Source organism: Zalophus californianus, chromosome 7 (assembly GCF_009762305.2).
Source record: "Zalophus californianus isolate mZalCal1 chromosome 7, mZalCal1.pri.v2, whole genome shotgun sequence".
NCBI lineage: Eukaryota > Metazoa > Chordata > Mammalia > Carnivora > Otariidae > Zalophus > Zalophus californianus.
The window spans coordinates 63,763,424-63,788,801 of NC_045601.1; the positions used below are offsets into that span (position 1 = coordinate 63,763,424).

The following is a 25,378-nucleotide window of genomic DNA, read 5'->3' on the forward strand; positions in this document are numbered from 1 at the left end:
CAAAGACTTAGTGTGAAAAAAAAGGACATAAAAGGTCTCAATATTTTTTACATCAATCACATGTTAATGATTGTATTCTGAATATACAGGGTTAATAGAATATATTATTAAAACCCATTTTACCTGCTTCTTTATACTTTTTTAAAAATGTGGCCACAAGAAACATTTAAATTACATGTTTGGTTCACATTATATTTTTATTAGATAGCACTACTTTAGAACTACATATTGTGTATTAAATTATATTTTATTTCAAAAAGCATTCAGTGTTCTGAAATGACATGCTAATAACCTCTCTACCATCACTCCAGCCTCCACAGTATAATCTGTCACACCTCATTCTCCTGCTTTTGTAGAGAGAGATCAAGGCTCACTAAGTTTCAAGTCACCTGTGGTAGAGGTTAGATGCTCAGGCCCGGGTCCCAGCAAAGAAAGGGATGAGAGAAAGGAGAGCAAGGCTTGGAATGAGTATTGCAGGTCTGGCATTATCAAGTGTTGTTAAGGAACAGCATCTCCTGATGGCCTAACCATGCCGTAAAGTTTGGGGACACTTCTGATTACTGAAGAGCTCTAGTTTTGGCTTATTTTCTTGTGAGGAAAAGGTATTGGGCTACCTCCTTTCCTTCCTACTGCTGTGAGTTAGTACTTTCAGCTTAGTACTGAACTCAAAAACAGCCTCGTATCCCAGCCCTTGATTCCCTTCTTTACTTTCTGGCGATGTGAAATTAATAGTAAGAGTTTCCTTTACCAAGCAAAGATCAGTTTTCTTCTCTTTTTTATATAACTTATTAAAGAAACTACACACACACACACACACACACACACACACACACACACACACACAGATGATTGAGTGCTGTAGGTATTATCTTGCCAAAACTAAAACCATTTTTGAAAAGATAGCTAATATAGAAATTGGCCTGTCTATGAAGCGATATTACACATTATATTTTTAAAAAGATGATTTCAAGATTTTAATACTTTAGCATAAAATTTTGCAGGTCCAATATTTTTTAAAAATTTATAGAAAACTAAAGAATAGTATAGAAATATTAAGGATATTAGGTAAAATATTTATTAAAAATATAACTAAACCTCAAAGGCATATTTTTCTACCACAACAGATAATTATATTAAGCTTTAACTTTGATACAACATTAAATCTAAATTTACAGAATATCTCTTCATATAAGATAAACTTCTACAAATTTTCTAGACTTTGGATGAGTTTTAGCTATAATAATTCTGACACAATCTAGGTTACCTATAAGTTCTAACTGAACACATTTCTCTCACAATCACGCCAGCATCAAAGTAAATATATACTTACAATATAGAGAACATATCATGGGAAGCACATAAGCAGTTGTTAAGCTACTTCACTGTATTATAAAAATCTTGAATTATTGCATCCTAAGCCTGTTGGGAAAGAAAGAAAAAAAAAGTATGTTAGTTAAATATACTGGGTGTACTATATATGCAGCTAAATAACCAAAAGAAAACAAAAAAAAAAATTACATACCTCTCAAACATAGATCTTTCTCTATATATTATTGTGCTCTTCGTTTATATAAGTTCATTAGTCTTTAGAAAAATGCTATTGAATCATGTGAATTGTTTGAATATATAATAAGAGAAATATATTTTTTAAGATTTTATTTATTTATTTATTTTAGAGAGAGCAGGAGCATGACAGTGAGTGGGGGGAAGGGAGGGAAGGGGCAGATGGGGAAGGAGAGGGACAAGCAGACTCTGTGCTGAGTGAACCTAACCCAGGGCTCTCTCACAATCCTGAGATCATTACCCGAGCTGAAATCAAGAGTTGGATGCTTAACCTACTGAGCCTCCCAGGTGCATTGTAAGAAAAATATTATTAAAAAGAATGAATGCTGTAATTGAAACTCTAAGGAAATAATATATCTTGTTAACCAAAGTATATTTCATCATCTTTATTTTTTATGTTTTCTACCGACAAAATAAATTGTACACGTAGCACAAAAACAAAACCAAAAAAGAAAACAAGAGGTTACTGAATTATCTGGATGCTTAAAAAACCAAAGACCAAATAATTAGGTGATTTGTCCAAATATCTTTAATTTTCATGTTGATGTATTCCAGCTGCTATGGTCTGAATTTTTGTATCCTCCCCAAATTTCTGTGTTGAAATCCTATTTTTTTAACCTCTATTTATTTATTTATTTATTTATTTATTTATTTATTTATTTAATGTTATGTTAATCACGGTATGTTACATCATTAGTTTTTGATGTAGTGTTCCATGGAAACCCCTTTTTTTTTTTTTTAAATTTTAATAGGCTCCAAGCCCAGTGTAGGACTCAAACTCACAACCCTGAGACCAAGAGTCATGTGCTCTACTAACTGAGCCAACCAGGCGCTCCCAAATGTTGAAATCCTAATGCCCAAGGTGATAGTATTGGGAGCTGAATAGCATTAGTGCATTTATAAAGAGAACCCAGACAGTGCCCTTGCCCCCTTCACCATGTGAGGACACACTGACAAGATGTACATCTATGAACCAGGAAGCCCTCACCAAACACCCACAATGCTGGACTTCCCTGCCCCTAGAACCATGGGAAATAAATTTCTGTTGTTTATCAGCTACCTAGGCTGTGATACTTTGTTACAGCAGCTCTAATAGACTAAGATGCTTGCCCACAAACATGATTGGCTGTAAAATGCAGGCAAGTGCTTTCAAACCTTATTGAATTATTTATTCTATAATGAATGGAGATTCTCTTTAATACAAAGTGGGAAACTGACCCACTTACATTACCCCAACAGAGAACAAATCTAGTGGAACTATGGAATAGTTTAAAATAAAATAAAGAGTGGATTTAGTTTCTCTTTAAGAGAGTGCCTTCACAAACTGTGTTATATGAATGTATTCCCTGTCAAAAATGTCTTTTTGCTGTAGGACATAAACTTCCCAAACTTAGAGGTTAGTAAATGGTGGTTAGGAATTCCATACCCAGTACACGTACACACACATCTACACACGCACACACACATGCGCGTGCATGCACTGTGGGGCACACGCACATGCACACACATGCCAATCTCATTCTCATTGTATGTCCCCCAAACTTCTAATCCATTTTTTCTTCCTGAAGTCAGTAGGTTTTAAAGCAAAGTTCAGTCAGATTTCTTTCTGGATATACACATAGCCTTGGCTTATGTTTAATAGAAAAATATCTTTTTCCCTAATTTGGCATTCCCCCTGCCTGTTTACACTTTAATACTGGATTCAAATATATTATCGGTAATAAAAATATGGAGTACAGATCTGGCATTTCTGTCTTGTCTTTAAAATCTTAACTATTCTTTCTCAAAGATATAAAACATAGATGAATAGCTTGCCTATAAATTGTAACAGCTGTTGAAGGATTTGTATTGTGTTTGATTGATATTTAACCATCACAGCAATATTTTAAGGTGGGTTTTATTATCCTCATTTTAAGGATTTTGATAATTCAAACGAACCATCTATATAAGAAGCTGGAAGGTATAACTGGGGTCAAATCCAACCCTAATTTAAAAGTGTGTACTCAAAAAAGTCTTCACTTGTACATTGTTTACTGGACACTGTTTAAAGATAATTCTGCCTAGACATCTGCTTTCAGTACTGTTTGAAGGCCAATTTGGAAAAAAACTAATGAAATGTTTTGTAAGGGAGATTAATGTTCTGTGTTGAAACCATATATATCCTGGGCTTAGAATTGTTAAATGAGCGAAACCACAAACACAATTATTTCATGTAACAAATGTAATGTGTTGGTTATAAATCTTGACATAAAAGATCAACATATTTAACAAATTAAGAAAAATAGAGAAGGGGCATTTATACCTATCTCAACTGGTTCCAGACTTTTATGATACTAGAGCATCTGTGCAATTTTTTAATGATTTTCTGCCTCGGCATCAAATGCCAATCTTTTTTGATGCTTTCAAAACAATCTTTGCTGGCAAGTCAGCAAAATCAAACATTTAAAATCCTACCCAGAATGAGAACAAATAATGAGAGCCAACAAGTGGCCTGAGTTATCTACTTGGAAACTCAGATTTGTGTATACTGTGTATGCGTGTGTATGCATGTGTGTATTTCCCAAATCATGGCTATAATTTAATTAGCTGAATAAATAACAATTAAGTTTATGGAGTTATTCTTAGTATTTTTGTTTATAAAGTCTTACCTAAATAAAGTTATCTTTATTTTGTTTTTTGCATTACATGCAGGGAAACAATTATTCTTTTTCATTCTCTACGTTTCTGTCTAAGCCAGTCACATGACAATATGCATTTTTCTTTTTTTCTTTTTTGCTTTCCTATATACTTGTCTTTCCTTCTAGGGCAGTTAAGGCATCTGCCTGATGGAGGGTAGAGCTGGGACAAGACCCTCAGTTTCTGTTATTTAAAGGATTATTTTGACATATGGCTTAAAGTCAGGCAATCTTGAGAAAGAAAGGATTTCTTTTTTTCTTAAAGATTTTATTTATTTATTTACTTGAGAGCGAGAGAGAGCGCGCAGGGATAGGAGCAGAGGAGGAAGTGGGAGAGAGGTGGAAAGAATCTTCAGCAGACTCCATGCTGAGCGCAGAGCCCTGGATGGGGTTGAATCCCGCAACCCGAAGATCATGACCTGACCGAAAACAAGAGTTGGGCACAAAGACTGAAACACACAAATGCCTGGAGAAAGAGAGGATTTCTAAATTCCTTTAGTTCTCTTCTACATATAAAGACTAGACTTTGTGGATTAGTTTATTATTTGAGGTCTGGCTCAGATCCAGAGGCTTTGTAACTTAAGGATGAAACATTAAAAATGATTCATTGATTTTTATTTTTCATATTGATGTGTGTCAGCGAGCATAAATGACTACTTTTGCATATAATTTTATATAAAGGAGTTCGAAATCATGTAGAAATGGCAATAAGAAGGCCTTATTTGTTTATTTCTGTGGCAGTTCACAAAAGATGGAGAGAAAGAAGAGCGGAGCGGAAGAGGAAAGCGGCTGTTTTCTCCTCCCAGCTTCTTGAGACCAGACCTCTAGGGGGAGTAGCTCTAGGAACTCCTACTTGAAGGAATGCTCAGTGTTTTTGCTTATGCTTTTGGGAAGAGATTACTGTGCTGAGTAATCCCATACCAACATGTGGTGACCCAGTAGTGTCACGAGGGTCCCATGGCTGGAACAGCCCAGCCTATAATCCCAGCTCTCCCTAGATTATTTATGACATGGATGATGAGCTGACGAAAAAAAAAATGGGCCTACAGGTACAAAACGACTCAGGCACAGAGGTCTGTGAGATTTTCTGCTTTAACCAGGTGTCGGAAGAGGGAAGCATCAAAGTATGGAACAGCAGAGACTGATGGATCCGAACGCCAAGATCCTGGGCAGACTGAATTCGCAGGGCCATTGGGCCCACGAAGCTGAGAGATAACTGACTGGGAGAGATGTCAGCCGCAGAGTGGTCCACAGCAACGGGACTGAATTGTCATGCTGAGCAGAGGCAGTCAGGGAAGGTAAGCTTCGTGAAGGAGGTCACATTTGAGCCATGGTAAGGACGCAGCCTCACCTTCAGGACAGAGCATTACATGGAGAGGGGACACTAGTTACAAAGGAATAGGCACAGAATGTTCAAAGAGGAAAAAAATCCCCGTGTGCCTGTGGTGTAGTAATCCAGGGCATAGGAGTGTGGGGGGTGCAGCGCAGGAGGAGGAATGATTGACAGGCAGGTAGCAGCGGGTGACGTTGGGCCTCATAAGCCATTGTAAGGAGTCCAGACTTTATTCACGGTACAGTGGACATAGGAAGGTTTTGACCAGGGGACTAGTCTGACCTGATGAAAATTTTAAAACATCATTTCAGATGTTCTGTAAAACATTTAGCAGAGAGAGAAGCCTAGAAGCCGCAGCCTGTCTAAAGGTGACTGTGGACGTTGAGTTGAGAGATGATGGATTATAAATTTAGTGGCAGTGACAATGGAGAGAAGTGTTTGGATTTGGGATATATCTGAATAAACTATAAAATCCTACCCATTGATTTCACCATTTCACAAATACAAATGTATTTTTGAGCCTTCATGATACAGTAGGCAATGTGCTTTTCTTTAGCGAAAGGTCAATTTGGAAAACAAAAATTACATAGATATTTATGTAAGATAACTTCAGTCAATTTGGGTAAAATTTACTTAAAAGGTAAAAATATGGAGACATTTGTTTTATATAATGAAAAAATATATGTTGAACCAATTGATTAAAGACAATATAAACGATTACGTAAAGCACTATATTATTCTTATAAATCGAAGAATAGGGAAATAGACAAATGGAGCATTACTTTTCTCAGAAAGAAGAAAACTCTGGAGAACTCTGAATGATGTTGTTAGAAACAGCTCAGATATATTCAAAATTGAATTTCATTAATAAGAGTAAGTTTCTTAATTCACCACCTGTGTTGAAAGGACCTTGAATTTTGAACAAGTAAAGACAATCCCTTCATGAGTTTATAGTAGTGAGATTTGCTGCCAGAAGAGGTCACTGAGCCAATTCCTGAGGCTATACTTTAAACAGAATTTTTTGACTTCAGAATTACTAGACTGGGACCGTAAGCCTTCTTTAATTCAACATGCATTTTAAAAAATGTGTCCTATCTAACAGCTGCTAGGTGCTATGGCTAAAAGGGTGGCCAAAATACTCTCCTGTCCTTGCAGAGTTCCTAGTCAAGAGGAGGAAGGGAAGAAATCTGTACTAAATGTCTTCAATGGCTTCAGCAGAGCAGAGAGATAGGCAGTGTGAGCAGAAGGGAGCAAGGGCCAGCCTTTGGAGGGTCTCGAGCTAAAACCTTAAACCTCATCAACACGAATGATAATACCACCTCATAATAAAAGAGTGCTTACTATATACCAGGCACAATTTTAAGGGTTTTAGATACATAATCTCATTCTATCAACAAGCCTATGAGATAACTATTCCAGTTGTAGAGAAGAAGAATATGAAGCACAGAGAAGTTAAGCCATTTGTCCAGGGTCACCCAGCCTGCAAATGGTACAACTGGCCCGCAACAGAAGCAGACTGATTCCAGAGTCCTACTCTTGGCCACACAGTTCTGTCTCATGAGACCAAAATTGGATAGTTTAGTCACAAAGGACTTTTTTTTGCATAATTTACATGGAAAAGGAATACTTTTTCTCACCATAAAAATGTTGGTTTGCTTTTTATGTTAGGTGAAAATAGGAATAAGAATCCTGAAATTAAAAGCACAAAGTGACTGAGGAGGAAAGGGGAGAGAAAGGGAAATGATGTCTTGAGTGTTTTGTTGTGGGGCAAATTGACTCTGTGGCTAGATGGTGAATGGTCACCTTCCTCGGTTTGTATCTGTGCAGAAACTGGAAAAAAAAAAAAAAAGAGTGATTATGGGAAGAGTGTATGCTTTGTGCTTGCTTCTATAATTCCTTGATTATTTTCATGGTCCGAATTCTTTCTCAGGCTAGGCTTTCCTCTTGTTTCCTTCTTCTTATGTAGCTGGCTTGGATGATCTGCCCTGACCCTTATTCCTTAGGGGAATATGAAGCAGATCTGTGTGAACAGCACAGAACAGGATTGTCGTTGAGGAAGAGAACTAGCCCTGAGTGTTGCAAATTCTTCTACTTCCTGAGCTGCTGTAGGAGACAGGGATTAGAAGCATTTAGGACCATTAATAATCATCAATGTCTTGAGGACTTAAAATATATTTATGCTTGGATACAGGGTAGTAAATGCTATAATAGAAGATGTTTGAAATTAGTTCATAGTTTATACATATATTTTATCTGTAGAATATTTTTAACACGCACTTTTTGAGGAAGGGAGGGAGGGTTGCTTTTAAAACCTATAGAAACCTTCAGGGCAAACTACTGAGGTTCTCCCACCGGGGGCTTGAAACAATACTATAAATCTCATTGTGCATTGTTCCCGGAACATTTGTTTTACTCAAAGATTTGGGAAAAATAAATCTGTTCTAAAATAAATATCATGTGCAAAATGTACATACATTTTTAAAGATTCATTTATTTAACCAAGCATTTATTGAATCCCTACTATGATAGATGCTGTTCTGGTTATTGGGATTAAAGCAGTTATTTCCAGATATTTATCTTATGCTGGTTAAAAGAATATAGTACGTTTTAACATGTGTATGGGGAATCTTTTTTTTTTTACAGTTTTACTGAGAAATAATTAACATACATCACAGTATATGTTAAAGGTGCATAGGATGATGGTTTAGTTTACATATGTTGTGAAATGATTCCCACAATAGGTTCAGCTAACATCTATCAAATCATAGAGATACAATTAAAAAAGAAAGAAGAAAAACAAATTACTTGTGACGAGACCTCTTAGGATTTACTTTCTTAACCACGTTCCTATACGTCATATAGCAGGGTTGGCTATAGTCATCACATTGTACAGTACATCCTAGTACTGATTTACCTTTTCTTTTTTAATTGAAGTATAGTTGACCTACAATATTATATTAGTTTCAGGTGTACAACAGAGTGATTTGACATATATATACATTACAAAATGCTCACCATGAAAGGTATAGTTGCCCTCTGGTCACCTTACAAATGTATTACAATATTATTGACTGTATTCCCTATGCTGCACTTTACACCCCCATACTTATTTATTTTATAACTGGAAGTTTGTGTCTTTTGACCACCTTCCTCCCAGTCCCCTACCCCCACCATCCACCTCTGGTGACCGTAAGTCTGATCTCTTTTTCTGAGTTCTTGTTTGTTTGTTTTATTTTGTTTAGATTTCACATGTAAGTAAGATGATTCATATAATATTTGTCTTTCTCTGTCTGACTTATTTCACTTAGCATAAAACCTTCAAGATTCACTCGTGTTGGGTGCCTGGGTGGCTCAGTCATTAAGCGTCTGCCTTCAGCTCGGGTCACGGTCCCAGGGTCCTGGGATCGAGCCCTGCACCGGGCTCCCTGCTCGGCGGGAAGCCTGCTTCCCCCTCTCCCACCCCACCCTGCTTGTGTTCCCTCTCTCGCTGTGTCTCTCTCTGTCAAGTAAATAAATAAAATCTTAAAAAAAAAATTCACTTGTGTTGTTGTAAATGGTAGGATTTCTTTATTTTTTGTGGCTGAATAATATTTGTAGCTCACAACTTCTTTATCCATTCATCCACTCATAGACACTTAGGTTGTTTTCATGTCTTGGCTAGTGTAAATAATGCTGCTATGACCATGAAGATGCAGATATGTTTTTTCTTCTTTGGATATATTCCCGGAAGTGGAATTCTTAAGTCATATGGTAGTTCCATTTTTAATATTTTGAAGATCCTCCATATTGTTTTCCATATATGACATTTAAGTCTTTCATTCACTTCAAGTTTTTTCTAAGTTTTGATTTAAATTCCAGTTAGTTACTTACCATACATGTAATACTAGTTTCAAGTGTACACTGTAGTGACTCAACACTTCCATACATCACCCAGGGCTCATCTCAAGTGCACTCCTTAATCCCCATCACCTCTTCGACCCATCTCTCCCTCCACCTCCCCTCTGGGAACCATTAGAACAACCATTAGTTGTTCTCTATAGTTAAGGGTCCATTTCTTGTTTTACCTTTCTTTCTTTTTGCTCATTTGTTTTTTCTTAAATTCCATATATGAGTGAAATCACATGGTATTTGTCTTTCTTTGACCGACTTATTTCAGTTAGCATACCACTCTCTCTAGCTCCATTCATGTCATTGCTAAAGGCAAGATTTCCTTTTTTTCTTAATGACTAAGTAATTTCGAGCTAATTTGTGCCAATGTTGTAATATAGTGGTCCAGTTTCATTCTTTTACATGTGAGTGCCAAGCACCATTTATTGAAGACACTGTCTTTTCTCCATTGGGTATTCTTGTCTCCATTGTCAAATATTAGTTGACTGTATATGCTTTGGTTTACTTCTGAGCTCTCAATTCTGTTCCATTGGCCTGTTTTGATTATTATAGCTTTATAGTGTAGCTTGAAATCAGGAAGTGTGATGCCTCCTGTTTTGTTCTTCTTTCTCAGGATTTCTTTGGCTACTTAGGGTCTTTTGTGGTTCCATATAAATTTTAAGAGTGTTTTTTCTACTTCTATAAAAAAGTTGCTATTGGAAAATTGATAGGGATTGTATTCATCTATAAATGACTTTTTGTAGTATTGGCATTTTAACAATATTAATTCTTCCAATCCATGAACACAAAATACTTTCCATTTATATGTCTTTGATTTCTTTTACCAATGTTTTATAGTTTTCAGTGTATAGGTCTTTCAAATCCTTGGTTAAATTTATTCCTAAATATTCTATTGTTTTTGATGCTATTGCAAATGGGATTTATTTGTTTATTTTTCAGAAAATTTATTGTTAGTTTATGGAAATGCTACTGACTTTTGTATGTTAATTTTGTATCCTACAACTTTATTGAATTTGTTGATTAGATCTAACATTTTTTGGTTGACTGTTTAGGATTTTCTATATACAAAATCATATCATCCGCAGAAAGAGACAATTTTACTTCTTCCTTTCTAATTCTGATATCTTTTGTTTCTTTTTTCTTTTTTTTTTCCATTAGGACTTCCCACAACCATGTTGAATAGGAATAGTGAGAATGGGCATTGTTGCCTTGCTCTGATCTTAGAGGAAAACTTCTCAATCATTTACCATTGAGTATGATGTTAGTTGTGGGCTTGTCATATATGGCATTTATTATGTTGAGATATGTTCCTTCTATGACTAATTTGTTGAGTTTTTATCATAAATGAATGTTGAATTTTGTCAAATGTTTTTTCTGCATCTATTGAAGTGATATAATTCTTTTTCTTTCATTCTATTAATGTAGTGAACCGCACTGATTGATTTATGTATGTTGAATCATCCTTGCATCCCATGGATAAATCCCACTTGATCATGTTCAATGACCTTATTAATGTGCTGCTGAATTCAGTCTGCCAGTATTTTAGTGAGAATTTTGGCATCTATATTCATTGGGGACATTGACTTTTAGTTTCCTTTCTAGTGGTGTCCTTTTATGATTTTGGTATAAGGATAATGCTGGCATTGTAAAATGAGTTTGGGAGTGTTCCCTTCTCTTTGGCTTTTTTGAAAGAATTTGAGAAGGATTGGTATTAATTTTCCTTTAAATGTTTGGTAAAATTTACCAGTGAAGCCATCTGGTCCTGGGTTTTTCTTTGTTGGGAAATTGTGGATTATTGACTTAATCTCCTTACTAATAATTGGTCTATTCAGATTTTCTATGGCTATGGGAAATGTTTCCATGGAATTTAATTTATGAATATTTTGACTTCAGAAATTGGACAAATAAAGTAAGAATGTTTTGATATAGACCAGGGATTAGCAAACTGTGCACTAAAGAAACAGATGGTAAATACTTTAGGTATTACAGTCCAAAAGGTGAAGTCAAGGATGTCTATAGGTTCTCATCTATTATATAGTTTCTGTCATAATTCCTCAATTCTGCTGTTGTAGTGTGAAAGCAGATAAATAATACATAAACAAATGGCTGTGGCTATGTTCCAGTAAACTCTTATTTACAAAAACTAGCAGCAGGTCAGATTTGGCCCCTGAACCATATTTGCCACCTTCTGGTTTAGACCATTATGAACTTTTTAAAAAATTTTACTGAGATATGGATCTAAAAATGGTCTCATTTTTCATATCTTTCAATTGAATCAATAAAGTTTAAGCACTTCATCTCTGTATTTCTCTAGTTCTGCTGGGAGGGGAGGCAGTTTTTCAGGGGAAGGGGCAATGAGAGATAAGCCCTGACTTGTGATGTGACAGGCCAAGGAAAGACAGGCCAGTTGGTAGCCCAGGGGCTGTAATGAACAGGATGAGCATTGGGCTGAGCTCCAGTGGCTGCTCCCAAAAAGCAAGTGCACTTCTTGCTTGTTCAGATGGTGTTTTGATTTCTGATCCTATTTGTTAAAACCCTCCCTGGAAGAAGAATCTGGAAATGGGAGCTAGGAAGTAAAGTCAAGATAAAGATTGCGTGATACTTATATCTATCCTCAGTCACACCCATCTAAAGGAGATACCTGACTGGGACCAAAGATGGGAGACAGACCAGGGACAGATGGCTAGTGACACTGGTTCTTTTCTTTTTCATCTATGACAGTAACAACAACAACAACAAAAAAGACATTTTCCTTTATAAACACCTGTTGTAAGGATGTTCAGTAGGATTGAGCCAGGTCGGTGGGTAAAGGGAGGGTTTTTGATAAGCCGTCTTTGTCCTCTGGACACCCTCTTCCACCCCAATTCTTCTGACAAAATTAGTGAAGGCATTGAGAAAACAGAAGGAAAATAGTAAAGGAGGGAAGGAAAACAGAAGAGAAGCAGGGGGACGGGGGAGAGAGAGGGAAGAAGGGAAGAGCAATCTGTGAATATTTCTCTTGGACTCCAAGCATGCTGCCTGCTATCTTTGGTCAGGCTCCCCAAACTCTGGGGGCATTGGGAGGTGGTTCAGGCTTCTTCTTATGTCCCTTGGACGACTTCCTTTGGAAGTAGTTAACAGCCACTGAACAGGTTCTCCCAGTAAACTGCAAAGCCTAGAGATCACCAGTGTTGAAAAGATAAGGATCCACCAGTCTGTCCCCTTTAATCCTGGGTTCTCAAACATTAATAAACATGAGAATCATGTGAATGGCTTATTAAAAATAGATTCATGTACTACCTTTCTAGAGTTGCTGATAAATAAGTCTGGGTAGAGACTAGAATTTCCACATATAACAAGCCCTCTGTTTCCCAGAATTTGGTGCATATGTTTGGGGGGCCACACTGTAAAAAGTCACAGCTAGGTCAGTTCCAGATGTTATGCAGTTAGTTAGGCATTAACAAGGAGGGATAAAGCTGGTGCTGGCCACACCCTTGGACCCACCCCCGAGGGTTAACAGCCACACTTTCAGAGCTATCTCTTAGATCTAACAGAACAGGGAAGGTCTAGCCAGAAAGCTCAAAAGCCACGAGGGGACTTCCAAGAGCTGAGCATGCATACAAGAGAAGCAACTTTCCCTTACGTCCACTACAAAAGCTCATTAGAAACTGATAAGTGTACATTACATAAATAAATACAATTATAACAGAATGCATTATGGGTAGGCGCATGCGCAAAAACCGAAATGTTATGTAACCACCAGTTGTCAATCAAAAATGCCAATCAAAGCCAAATTTACATGTACACAAAGTAGGCTTAAAAAAGGGGCAGCTAGAGCTTCTCAGTGCCATTGCCTCTCTTGCATCAGCAGTGGCCCACTTTCTGTCTTTGAAAGGGTGCTATATTTATCTACTTATCTACTCAATAAACTCTATCGCCCCATTCTGGTCTTGTATCTCCAATTCTTTGGTACATCTGGGACAAGAACCGAGCGACCTATTAACACAGAGTGTTCAAAACAGCTGAATAAAAGGCACCATAGAAACTCATATGATTACTTAAATAAGTATTAATTTTTTTCTTGAGTATAAATTAACTGCATGAAAAATAAATCTTTCACTATAAATTTTAATTATAAAACTTAAGCTGTAGCTTCTTAATTCAGAACAAAGCCTCTTGGGAAATCAATAATCAAAATAATAAAATTTAGCATAATATATTTTTTGTAATCAACAAAGAAGAAATGCTAAACCTAACAAAAATGTAAATGGATATTTTATACCATGGCAACTTAATTTAGAGTAATGTATTTCCTTTTTTCTAAAGTTGTATTAAAACTGATGAAAGATTTTTAAAAATCAGAATTTCTTATTAAATTCTGATTCTTAAACAAATAATGTTCTGAGAAAGAAAAAGAATCCATTCCAATTTTAGCTGCAATTGCTACATTGAGTACAATCACTTGAACTATGTATTGATCGCATGTGATTTATGAATAAACCAAGTTATTTAAAAAAGGAAATACATTTATTGTTCAGGGTATAGGCCAATTTTATGACAAAGTTGTACTCTGAAAAACATCTTGCATACAGGGAAAAGCACTTTGTTTTAAAATGCATTCATTTCCTTTTGAATAATTTTAAAACTTGAATTTCAGGATTTTAAGGGCCTAAGTAAAGTTATCACATCCTCTGTCCTTACCCCAATCAGGGATAAGTCCTTCAGAATTGTGAATGCATACTTACTCTACCAAGCAAGCACAGAAGAATCCAGAATATCTGACTTAAACTTTGCAAAGACTCTTTTGCTTTGTTTCTATTCGTTCTTTTCATCACACTTAGGAAGTATTTTGTAAGAAAAGAAATCCAGTCTTCCCCAAATCATTTACATTTGTGTAGTTTTCTGTTGCCAAAATTTTTGCCTGGATATCCTTTATGTTTTCCATACATAAAATCTAAATCCACAATAATATGAAAAAATTAAAATGAAGTATAAAGCCATTATTCATATAATTGGAGCCAAAGAAAATACTTAAATATTTATCATAAAACCAAAAACATTGCTAAAGGAAAAAAAATAAGACGCACAGCCTAAGTTTTCTGCATAGTAGCTCCTCTTCATTTTGTAGCTGGTCCACTCTGGCAAGTGGGTCTTGAGGTAGATCTTGAGCTGTGGGGTTTGCTGAAGGTTATGGAGCTGGAAACTCAGGAAGCAGGTGCTAAGAATGTTCTGATCCCTATGAGTCTATTCATTATTGATACATTTGTGTTACAAGGTCCTTTAAAAATGCAAACAAACCTTAGAGTTACTCTGACTTTGATATAGGATCTGGTAGTCCTTCTAAACAACTATTAGTTTCCCCTACTATGGATTGAATCGTGCCCCCAGAAAGATATGTTGAAGTTTTAACCCTCAGTATCTGCCCTCTGTATCTGTGAATGGGACCTTATTTGGGAAGAAAGTCTTTGCAGATGAGATGGAGTTAAGATAAGGTCACACTGGATTATGATGGTACCTAATCCAATACTTGTGTTCTTATAAAAAGAAAAACTGTGGAGACACAGAGACACAAAAGGAAGAAGGCCACGTGAAAGCAGAGACAGAGATTGGAGTTATGCTGCCACAAACCATGAAACGTCGAGGACTGCCGGCAACCTCCAGAAGCTAGAAGAGGCAAGGAAGGATTCTTCCTGGAGACTTTGGAGATTTGGAGGGATCCTGACCCTGTCAACACTTTGATTTTGGACTTCTAACTTCAAGAATTTTGAGAGAATAAATTTCTATTGTTTTAAGCAAACTGGTTTTGGTAATTTGTTACAACAGCCCTGTGATTTTAACACGATCTTCATAGATTTAACTTTGATTTGAGTAAGGAGTTACTTGAAGTAATGTTGGGATGCTAGAGTGATGAGTTCTTGAATAACAAGAAGGCGGCATGATAATTCTGTTCACCTGGGAGATGGAAATTAAGGGCAGAGAGGAAGAAGGGAAGTATCCAAAAAAATTGCATACATATATATGTATGTGTATATATGTTCTGACTGAACTTACACTCTTCCTAAATAAGGCTGTTGCATGATAATATTTATGAACTATTCACCGGGCTCCTTACTTAGCATGGTGAAGGAGACTGGCCAAAATTTTATATATATGTATGTATATATATATATATATATATATACATACATATATATATATACACACACATACATACATCCTTTGTTCACGGCCTCAGCTGATGTTGCAGAGCTGAAAGCAGGTAGCCTATGTGTCTCCTGCTGACTGTTAAAGGGGGTCTTGATCCTGCCTACTACTCTCTTGGTCTTGCTCATTTTGTTCTAGTCACTCTCACCTTTTGTCTGTTCCTCAAAGTGCTTTCCCACCTCAATATGTAATCTCTATTGGCTTGTTTGGCATGTCAAATATTCTAGTGTTGCTGGATGTGTGGGAGGATTATAAGCTTAAACTGTTCTCTCTAGTGTAATGTGAAGGTGTTTTTCCTTCAAATTTGGCATAATGGGAGAAAACACATAATTTCTATGTGCTATTTGATGTGGCTATCAAACCCAACTGTATTTATAAAATTTAATTCAAATTCAGTGAGCCATATGCAATTATAAACCAAGTCATACATTTAAGGCTGTTCACATATACAACTCTAAGTTAAAGGTGATTTTATTGTAGCAGAATGTGCCTCAAAGGTAGACTCATGCACCATTTGGAACTGCTTTGAGAGAAAGAATTTATAACTCTTCTTAAAAAGAAGCATCTGACCATGAAAATCTTATTGGTTACAAATAACCCAAAGCAATGATAGATTCTAGGATTTGCATAAAAGGAAAAAGAAGCAAGTATCAGAAAATTATCCTAGTAAGGAGATAACATCATATGGTTTATTCTGTTTAATGAATGGTTTTGACCTGATAATCCATTTTTTTAAAACTTAGATGAACTCAGTGCTTTATTTATAAATTTATTTTTCTGATATATAGTTCTTACTTTGGCATTCTAATGAATATGATTATGATATATTTCATCCTTTAAAGATAAATTGTTCACTAGCATATGTCATTTTCCAAAAATAAACAATGATCCTTGCAAAAACACCATTACCTACTTCTATGTATTGATGTAATATTAGGAAACTGTTATCTGCATATAACTGGATAAATCAGGGAAGTTTCATTGTGTTTTACTGAAATGTCCACCAATTACCTTTTGAAGCTTTACATACATGTTTGCCACCCACACATGAACACACACGGACACACACACACACCACAGCAAATGAACTGAAATAACTGAATTAGGTCAAATATATCTTTATATAATATAGATACATTTCTTTATTTATCATAAGCTAAAAAGATGAATTCCTGGAGACACTAACCACGTAGAAAAGGAGAATGGGGAAGGAGAAAGACTGTTCCTCTGCTCCCCAAATGAAGGAAAAAAACTGTGATCTCCTTAAGGAAATGTTTGGTCATGTAATGAAATGTAAATTTTTATTTATTTATTTATTTATTTATTTATTTATTTATTTATTTAGTTTCCTCTGAAAAATTATTCTTGAAGATCTTTTGGTAAAATAAAACACACATACGCATGAATGGGAAAAGATTACTTAGAGATTTATAAACTGAAAATTTTTCAGGATTCAGAACACTCATTAAAATTAAAGATATAAAACAGTAATATTTAAGAATGCACACTTGGTTGCAATTATGAACAAGTAATATTGAGTAGCAACCCCAATGCCATCTTTATTTTCCTTAACTTCTACTTTCATCTTTCATTCAAACATTGTCTTAATTCTAATTTTTAATAAATCTTCCCCCGCTTTCAATCCCACTTCCATTGCCACAACCAAGAACTTCTTCACTTAACACTACACTTACACTCCACATTACTGTTTTTAAACCTTCTGTGTTGTCACCAATGAAAACATTCCAAAACCCTGATAGATATTCGGGTTTAACTCATGCCATTCCACACTTCAAAATTTTTCAGTAGTTCCTCACTGCCAGAAGCTGAAGTCCAAATAATTTAAAATGGCAAGAAAGGTCTTCAAAATTTAACTACTACTTTCGTTTCTCGGCTTATCTGTCATGACTCCTTATTCTAGCCCAGTTACACAGGGCTGTATTCCATTTCTCAATTACATTATATCTTTAGATATTTTCAGAGCTCTTGCCCATATTTTTGGTTTTGCTTAGAATATCCTTTAAAACTCGTGAAGTTATGCTAATCCCCCAATGCACAGCTCGAATCTTTCCCATTTTATAAAACTTCATCATTGAATCCTCTAAGCTCCCATAGCATTATTTCACATCGATGTCAAATATTTCCCTTACTTTACCTTGTGTTTGAATAAGTGAGTTCTCAATATTTTGTTTCTCCATTAGATTATGATTTTTTAGGACATTGGCTATATTATTTATGTTGTATTCTTGGGGCCCATAAAAACACCTTAACCACAATATTTGTTCAACATAAATATTTATTAGTGTTTTTAATTCAAAATTATAATTTCTTTGAAGAAATTTTATAAGATGGTAAGAAATTACAAACATGGTAAAATTCTTATGTGCCCATTGCTATTAAAAACATTCTCCTGATTTTCCTTGGAAATATTATTTTTCCATGTATATGTAAGTGGATTAAGATGAGATTAAAAATCACTTTTCCCCCTTTGGTAGTGGATTACAAATGAATTGAATCAATTTTCACCCCACTTTAGTATTTGCAGAATGAACTAATAAATATAAGAGGATCTATTGGTATTCCACTGGTCTTTCTGTTGCAGACTGCATAAAAATCTCAAGGGCTAGCTTAGAGTTCAATTAGTAAAGATTACACATAAGGTACAAGGTCACTTTGTTCTCCCTCCCTTGAGTTTTTAGGTCTGTAGTAGATGCTAATTATTCAACCTGTGTGCAGATATTTTTATCTGTGAATATCTTCTTATATACATTAGCTTTGGAAAAAATGGATCTGTGTCTGGCCATCAAAAGGCAGCCATAAGCTAAGGGCATTTTATTCTCCAAATACTTAATAAATGAATTAGTATCAGGCAAAGAACAGAAAGTTCAATGCAAATTTTATATACCTGAGTGCATAAATATTCAGAGACATTGTGATTTTGTTGCATTTTATAATTTTCTTATGATTTGGAAGTAGGCACTCCAAGTATCAAGTCTATGAATGGAAACATTGGCAACTGTTCTCTGAGAGGGTGTTAATGAGATACTGTTTTTGACATTTTAAAAAGAAATACAAAAGATGCAGTATGAAAGGAAGAAAAGAGAAATAACCATAATAACACATACAGTTTTAGCCTTAAAAAGATGAAATTATCTTTCTGTAATAGAACCAAGTCACATATTCCATATGTGCATGAATTTAAAATAGTAAGAATGTTCTAAGTAAGGCACAAAGAGGTGAACTGGCTCATCTATTCCCACAAACTGTTGTGAATTATTTTTGGTGATTTGCATCCTAGAATAAACCCAGAGAAAATTGCAAACTTTGTACAGGACTCTGCATTCTGAGGTAACATAGGAGAATATCTCTATTCTTAACAGTTTGACAAATATTTACTGAATGACTACTGTTCACAAGGTTCTGAGAATGCAGAGATACAGGGAGCACAAACTCATTCTTCAAGGACTTCAGAATACTTGGAAAGACAGATATGAAAGGAAATTTGGTGTATTGTGGTATGGACTATGATAGGGACTTGCACAGAATTTCATGGGAACACAAAGAAAGTATGCATCACTGAATGTCAGGGAAAAATATCACAGATGATGTGATGCCTCATCTGAATCATCTAGATTTCAACAAAACATTTGAAATAATGTCTAATATCTTTGTGATTAAGATAAGCATATGTGGATAGTATTATTGTGTAGTTTGTTGAATTTTTAGCTGATAAATCTTTCCTATGAAATGATACTGGTTAATATTTCTGTGTCATACTGCAGGAGGCCTCTGGTTTCTATTACTGAACCTTTCTTTGCATCATTTTTAAATCAATTATTTGATGATATGATATTATTTGGCATACTTAATAAATTTAGAGATAAATGTAAATGGGGAGTTCAAGCTACTATTTCATGTAACTTACAAAGAGTTTCATAGATTAGAACAGGTTGAAACTGACAAGGAAATTAAATAGTAAAAATATAGAGTTAGGTTTAAATGTCCACTGAGGAAGTAGAAACATGTAATGACTTTAGCTTAATAGACTTTCAGGTGACCAAGATCTAGAATTTTAGCTAAATGAAAGATCATCATGCTTATGAGTGATGGCATCATTGCCTGGAACATTAATGAAATCTTGAACTGTAATTAGAACTATATATTCCAAGGTGGGGTGGGGGGGTGAATGGTGGGTGGGGAGACAGTCAGTTTGGTATTATAAATGATGCAAAGTGGAAAATTATCAGAGGACTGTGATATAAAAATTATATGTTTTGAAAATCATGCTTTATAAATAAACATTAAACAAAATGAAAGGTGTTTTGTAAAAGAGATCTCAGGGGCAGTAATGGGCATCTCAAATAACTAATCATTCATTCCATTCATTCATTCATTCAATCTAGAAATCTTATTTTTTCTCTGTGCTTTCTATTTTAAAGTGTCAGTGTGCCAGACTCATGCTGGAAATAGGAAATGAATTTGACAAATAGCTAGCCCCTAAGGTCCTCTTATTCTAGTACATTATGTCTGTTTTTTAACCCAGGCCTATGGACAGAACTTTGAACTTCTGTGCTCCTCCAGGAATTGTGTGAACGACTTTATATGTCATTGCATTTTTACATGGAGGTGATTCTTTTAAATAAATGGTAGTTTAAAAATATTTAGGAGGATGCCTGGGTGGCTCAGTCAGTTAAGCATCTGCCTTCAGCTCAGGTCATGATTTCAGGGTCCTGGGATGGAGCCCTCCATTGGGATCCCTGCTTAGCTGGGAGTCTGTTTCTCCCTCTGACCCTCCCCCTGGCTTGTGTTCTCTCTCTCACTCTCTCAAAAATAAATAAATAAAAAAAATTTAGAAAGCATTTGTCTAATGGAAGAGTCATAGACACAGTGATGAAATACAAAATGAGAATACATTATGTAGGGTACTATACTTGGGAAGAAATGTGAATCTTTTTTTTTTTTAAATCTCAGAAAGAAGTAGAGCTTTACCTAATTTCCTAGGATTCCCTTTCATTAGAAGGTTTTATTTTTGGTAGTTGTTGAATATCCTTTTTAATTTTTTTAAAAAGATTTTATTTATTTGAGAGAGAGAGTGAGAGCGAGAGAGAGAGTGCGCACAAGTGGGGTGGGGGGGCAGAGGGACAGGGAGGAGACTTCAACAAAGTACACAATAATACATATTATTATACTAATACTATATTTTTGCTGAGCAGGGAGCCTTACAGAGGGAAGGCTCCATCCCAGGACCCTGGGATCATGACTTGAGCTGAAGGAAGACACTTAACCGACTGAGCCACCCGGGTACCCTACTGAATATACTTTTTTAAAAATGATTCTTTACTTCTGAAACAAATAATGCAACATATTTTGAGAAAAAAGAAAAAGAAGAAGATAACAGGAGAGGAAGAAAAGGGGAGTATGTCAGAGGGGGAGACGAACCATGAGAGATGATGGACTCTGAAAAACAAACTGAGGGTTCTAGAGGGGAGGGGGGTAGGGGGATGGGTTAGCCTGGTGATGGGCATTGAGGAGGGCACGTTCTGCATGGAGCACTGGGTGTTATGAACAAACAATGAATCATGGAACACTGCACCAGAAACTAATGATGTAATATATGGTGATTAACATAACAATAAAAGATTAAAAAAAAATAAAAATAAAAATGATTCTTTATAAAATTCCCTCACAGAGTAGGAAATTGGATTGTATTCTATCCTAAGGGTCTTAATTTTTATTCTGTTTGTTTTGTAATGTTCATTGAAATTATTTATTATCAGCTTTCACCTTCTCACCTCCTCTATATCACAAATGAACTAAAAGATATCTTGGGCTATAACCTCTCTCCTATAAATTTTACTCACTAACTCATTCACTCCTGCACCAAACATCTTTTTAAAAAACTGTCTTTTATGCAGTGGTATGCAGGTAAATATTTAACAACCAGCTCTCGGGGAAAAAGATCCAATTTGTAGTGTTTGGTGATTTCCACAGTGTAAATACTTCACTAAGGCCAATTCCAAGTTACTCAAAGTATGAAAGCAGCATTGAAAGAGAAGCACACAAGGCTCTCTCGAGTTAGGATGCTGCTCTTATGATCACATCAGTGCTTGTATGATCCCAGCACTGTATTAGGTACCAGGTTATAAAGATGACTAAAACTATTCCGCTCTCAAGGAAGTCCCCTTCTACTAAGGAAGGAGAGTATGTAGTACATGACTACTCATCTATTATCCTTTGTTTACATATTGGTTAAGCATGTACACACTAGATGCTCTAACTCTGTGGTTTGACCTTAGATTCCTTCAGCAAATTGTTGCCTATTTATCACATGCTTCACAGTGCATGTTCCATGTCTTACACATAGAAGATACTCAATAAATGGCTGTTAAATTGAAAGAATGAAAAGGCTGAAAAGAGCTGCCATAATGTATTCATTCACTCTTCATTATAAACAGCTGCTAAAATAATATTTTAGAAACTTACTTTTTGTGGATCCTTATTCACTTAAGATCTTGGAAGCCACTTTTATTTTTTCCTTAGGAAGAATAATTAAATGCTCATAAATAGACATAAAGAAAGACATATTTCAGTGTTAGTTTTTGCTGCAGAGATGTTTTCTGTTATACATCCTAATTTGTAATACATAATTCATTAACTCTTCTATGCAATTTCTTAACATTTATGTGTTTATTGCCGGTATTGGCATATCCTTACTACTTGTTTGGAACATGATTTATTCAACCCCCTTTGTCTGGATGGTGTTGTCAATCATAACACCCATTCCCTCTCACCCAGGGACAGACACCCAAACTGCATCCAGTGGAAGTAGTCACATGGGAAAGACAAATAAGAGCATGGAATAATCCACAGAAAGAAAAATGTTTCGAAGGGATTACAATTCAATAAACATATTTTATGAAGAAAAAGTGACTGTTAATTCACTCACCAATTTAATAAATATTTGGTAAACACCTTTCATGTGTAAGAATTGTAGTAACAGCTGGGGATACGCTGATTAGAAAACAAGATGTAGTCTCTGATTTTATGTGGAGGAGGAGAGATATTAATCATACAACTTCATAAATAAATGAGAAATAACTGATATGGTGCCCAGAGGGAAAGAATCGTATGGAATATTATAAGAGTAAAATAGAAGAGTAAAATGCACCTCCCGAATAAAGGAGAAATGGGATAAGGGATGAAAGCTGAATAGAAATTGCGTAAAGAGGAGCAGTAAGGCTAGAATATCCCAGAAAGAAGAAATAACATGAAAAGAACCTATAGGGGGTTGTAGCATGACACGTTCAAGTGCGTGAAAGAAGCCAGGCAAGGGTGGAGCACACACAACTACGAGAAGTGTAATATTTGACAATTCTAGAAATGTGGGCACAAATCAGATCATGTAGAGCCTTAGAATCTATAGTAAAAATTTTGATATTCATCTGAAAGTTACGAGAAGCCACTGGAATATCATAAGCAGGGAATATGCTCTCAACATTCACATTTTTATACTCCTGCTTTAAATATATGTAGCCAGAAACAGGATAACTACTTTTGTTCATTTTTAAATTTCACACATGTGGTATCAGATGTAACTTTATTGGTATACTCAACAACATTATGTTTCATTATATTTTCATGAAGATGTATGCAGATCTAGGTCCTGCATTTTATTTGCCATTTAGAACTATATTGTAAGAATATTTTGGAACCTATTAAATGATTACAAGTTTTTCTTTGATCTGTTAATTTGGTAAATGTGTCAGTTTTTTAAACATTTTTATTGTTATGTTAATCACCATACATTACATCATTAATTTTTGATGTAGTGTTCCATGATTCATTGTTTGTGTCAATCAGTTTTTTACTGTTAAAATATCATTGCATTTTGGGATAAATATACCTAGCCATAATGTATTATTTTTTATTGAACTACTGGTTATAATGTGATATCTTATCAAATACCATCTTTGTATTATGTTTATAATAGCATACTAAAATTTGCATTTTTTAAAACTATCTTGATCTGATTTAGGTTCAAGGTTATACTCATGATATAAAATTAGTATGAAATTTTTTTTAAAGATTTTATTTATTTATTTGAGAGAGAGAATGAGAGATAGAGAGCACGAGAGGGAAGAGGGTCAGAGGGAGAAGCAGACTCCCTGCTGAGCAGGGAGCCGGATGTGGGACTCCATCCTGGGATTCCAGGATCATGACCTGAGCCGAAGGCAGTCGCTTAACCAACTGAGCCACCCAGGCACCCTGAAAATTTTATTTTTCAAAGTATTTTCTCCCTCAAAAATTCTTAAAGATTTAAAAAATTTTAAATTCTTAAAGAACTTGTTTATAAGACCATCCTATCTTAGTGTTGTTCCTTCCTATAAACTTTTTTTTCCTCCCTACAAACATTTTAATTTGGAAAATTCTCAAACTGATAGAAATGTTGAAGCATTAGTACAAAGAACATTTGCACACCCTTCAACTAGCTTCATTGATTAATATTTTTCCATATTTGTTTCTTCTTTCTTTCAATTCTCACTCATCTGTTCTCTTCATTCTCTCTCCTCTCAGTCTCCTTAACATAAAAGCACATTGCAGATATTATAACACTTCTCAGTTAAACATTTCAGATTAGGGTGCCTGGGTGGCTCAGTCAGTTAAGCGTCTGCCTTCAGCTCCGGTCATGATCCCAGAGTCCTGGGATGGAGTCCTGCATCTGGCTCCTTGCTCAGTGGGGAGCCTGCTTCTCCCTCTGCCTGCAGCTCCCCCTGCTTGTGCTCATTCACGTGTGCTCTCTCTCTCTCTCTGATGAATAACTAAATAAAAATCTTTAAAAAAATTTCAGGTTAAATATCTGAAAAAGAACATTCCCTAACATGCAACAATGCCATTATAATGCCTCAAAAAGGCAATAATGGCATGTCATATACTATGGCATTCAAGTGTAAAGTTTTTACAATTGCTTCCAAAATGTATTTAAAACTGATTTTTTTTTTTTTTTTGAGCTAGGATACAACCAGGGCTCATGCATTGCTATTGGCTATTATCACTGTTTAGTCTTCTTTAACCTGAAATTATCCCACTGACTTTTGGGTTCTTTAGTTGTTTGCTTTATTTCACAAAATTGAGGTTTTTGAAGAGAATACAGTATCTTATTTCATAAAATAGCCCCAATTCTGTATTGAATTTCTCACAGTTAAACTGAGGTTGAACATTTATGGCAAAACTGCATAGATAATGCTCTACACTTCTTATTGCATTGTATTAGGAGTCAAATAATGTTAGATTGTCTTAAACTGGCAAAGCTATGTCTTCTCACAGGGTTAAGATGATGAGCTCTAACCTGTGAATGTAGATTTTCCCCTGGTACTTCTCTGTGCTGGCAAGGTACTGTTTTAATACAAGTTACTGGATAGAAAGACATTTGTGCCCCTTGGTAATATACTGAAAGCTCAGCTCAGTTTCCCATCTTGTCCGGGATAAGACCTTGTCTCTGCTGTTAAAAATTCAGACCACTGGTACATTTTGGCCTACATGCAGGAATATGGACCAGATTAGTCTAGACTGAAACAACAACAACAAAAAGAAAGAGAAAAAAATACATCAAACAACAGTTTAGACATCAGATTATCAGGCAGCACAGGATAGTGATCCCTGAGAGAGGGGAAGAAAACAAGCCCTATAAACTTCCCACAGATTCTTGTCAGGTGAAAGGTTGCAGGCTGTAGCATGA

At 35.5% G+C, this 25,378-nt stretch overlaps 1 protein-coding gene across 2 annotated transcripts in view; it reads right to left on the reverse strand.

The window, feature by feature from the left end:
• Positions 1-25,378, reverse strand: part of FUT9 (fucosyltransferase 9) — a 192,831-nt gene that overhangs the window by 91,395 nt on the left and 76,058 nt on the right. For both annotated transcript variants that reach the window (XM_027603240.2, XM_027603241.2), the window contains one exon: positions 1,331-1,419. The gene's annotated coding sequence lies outside the window, so the exon portion shown is untranslated. The remainder of the gene's footprint in view (positions 1-1,330; positions 1,420-25,378) is intronic.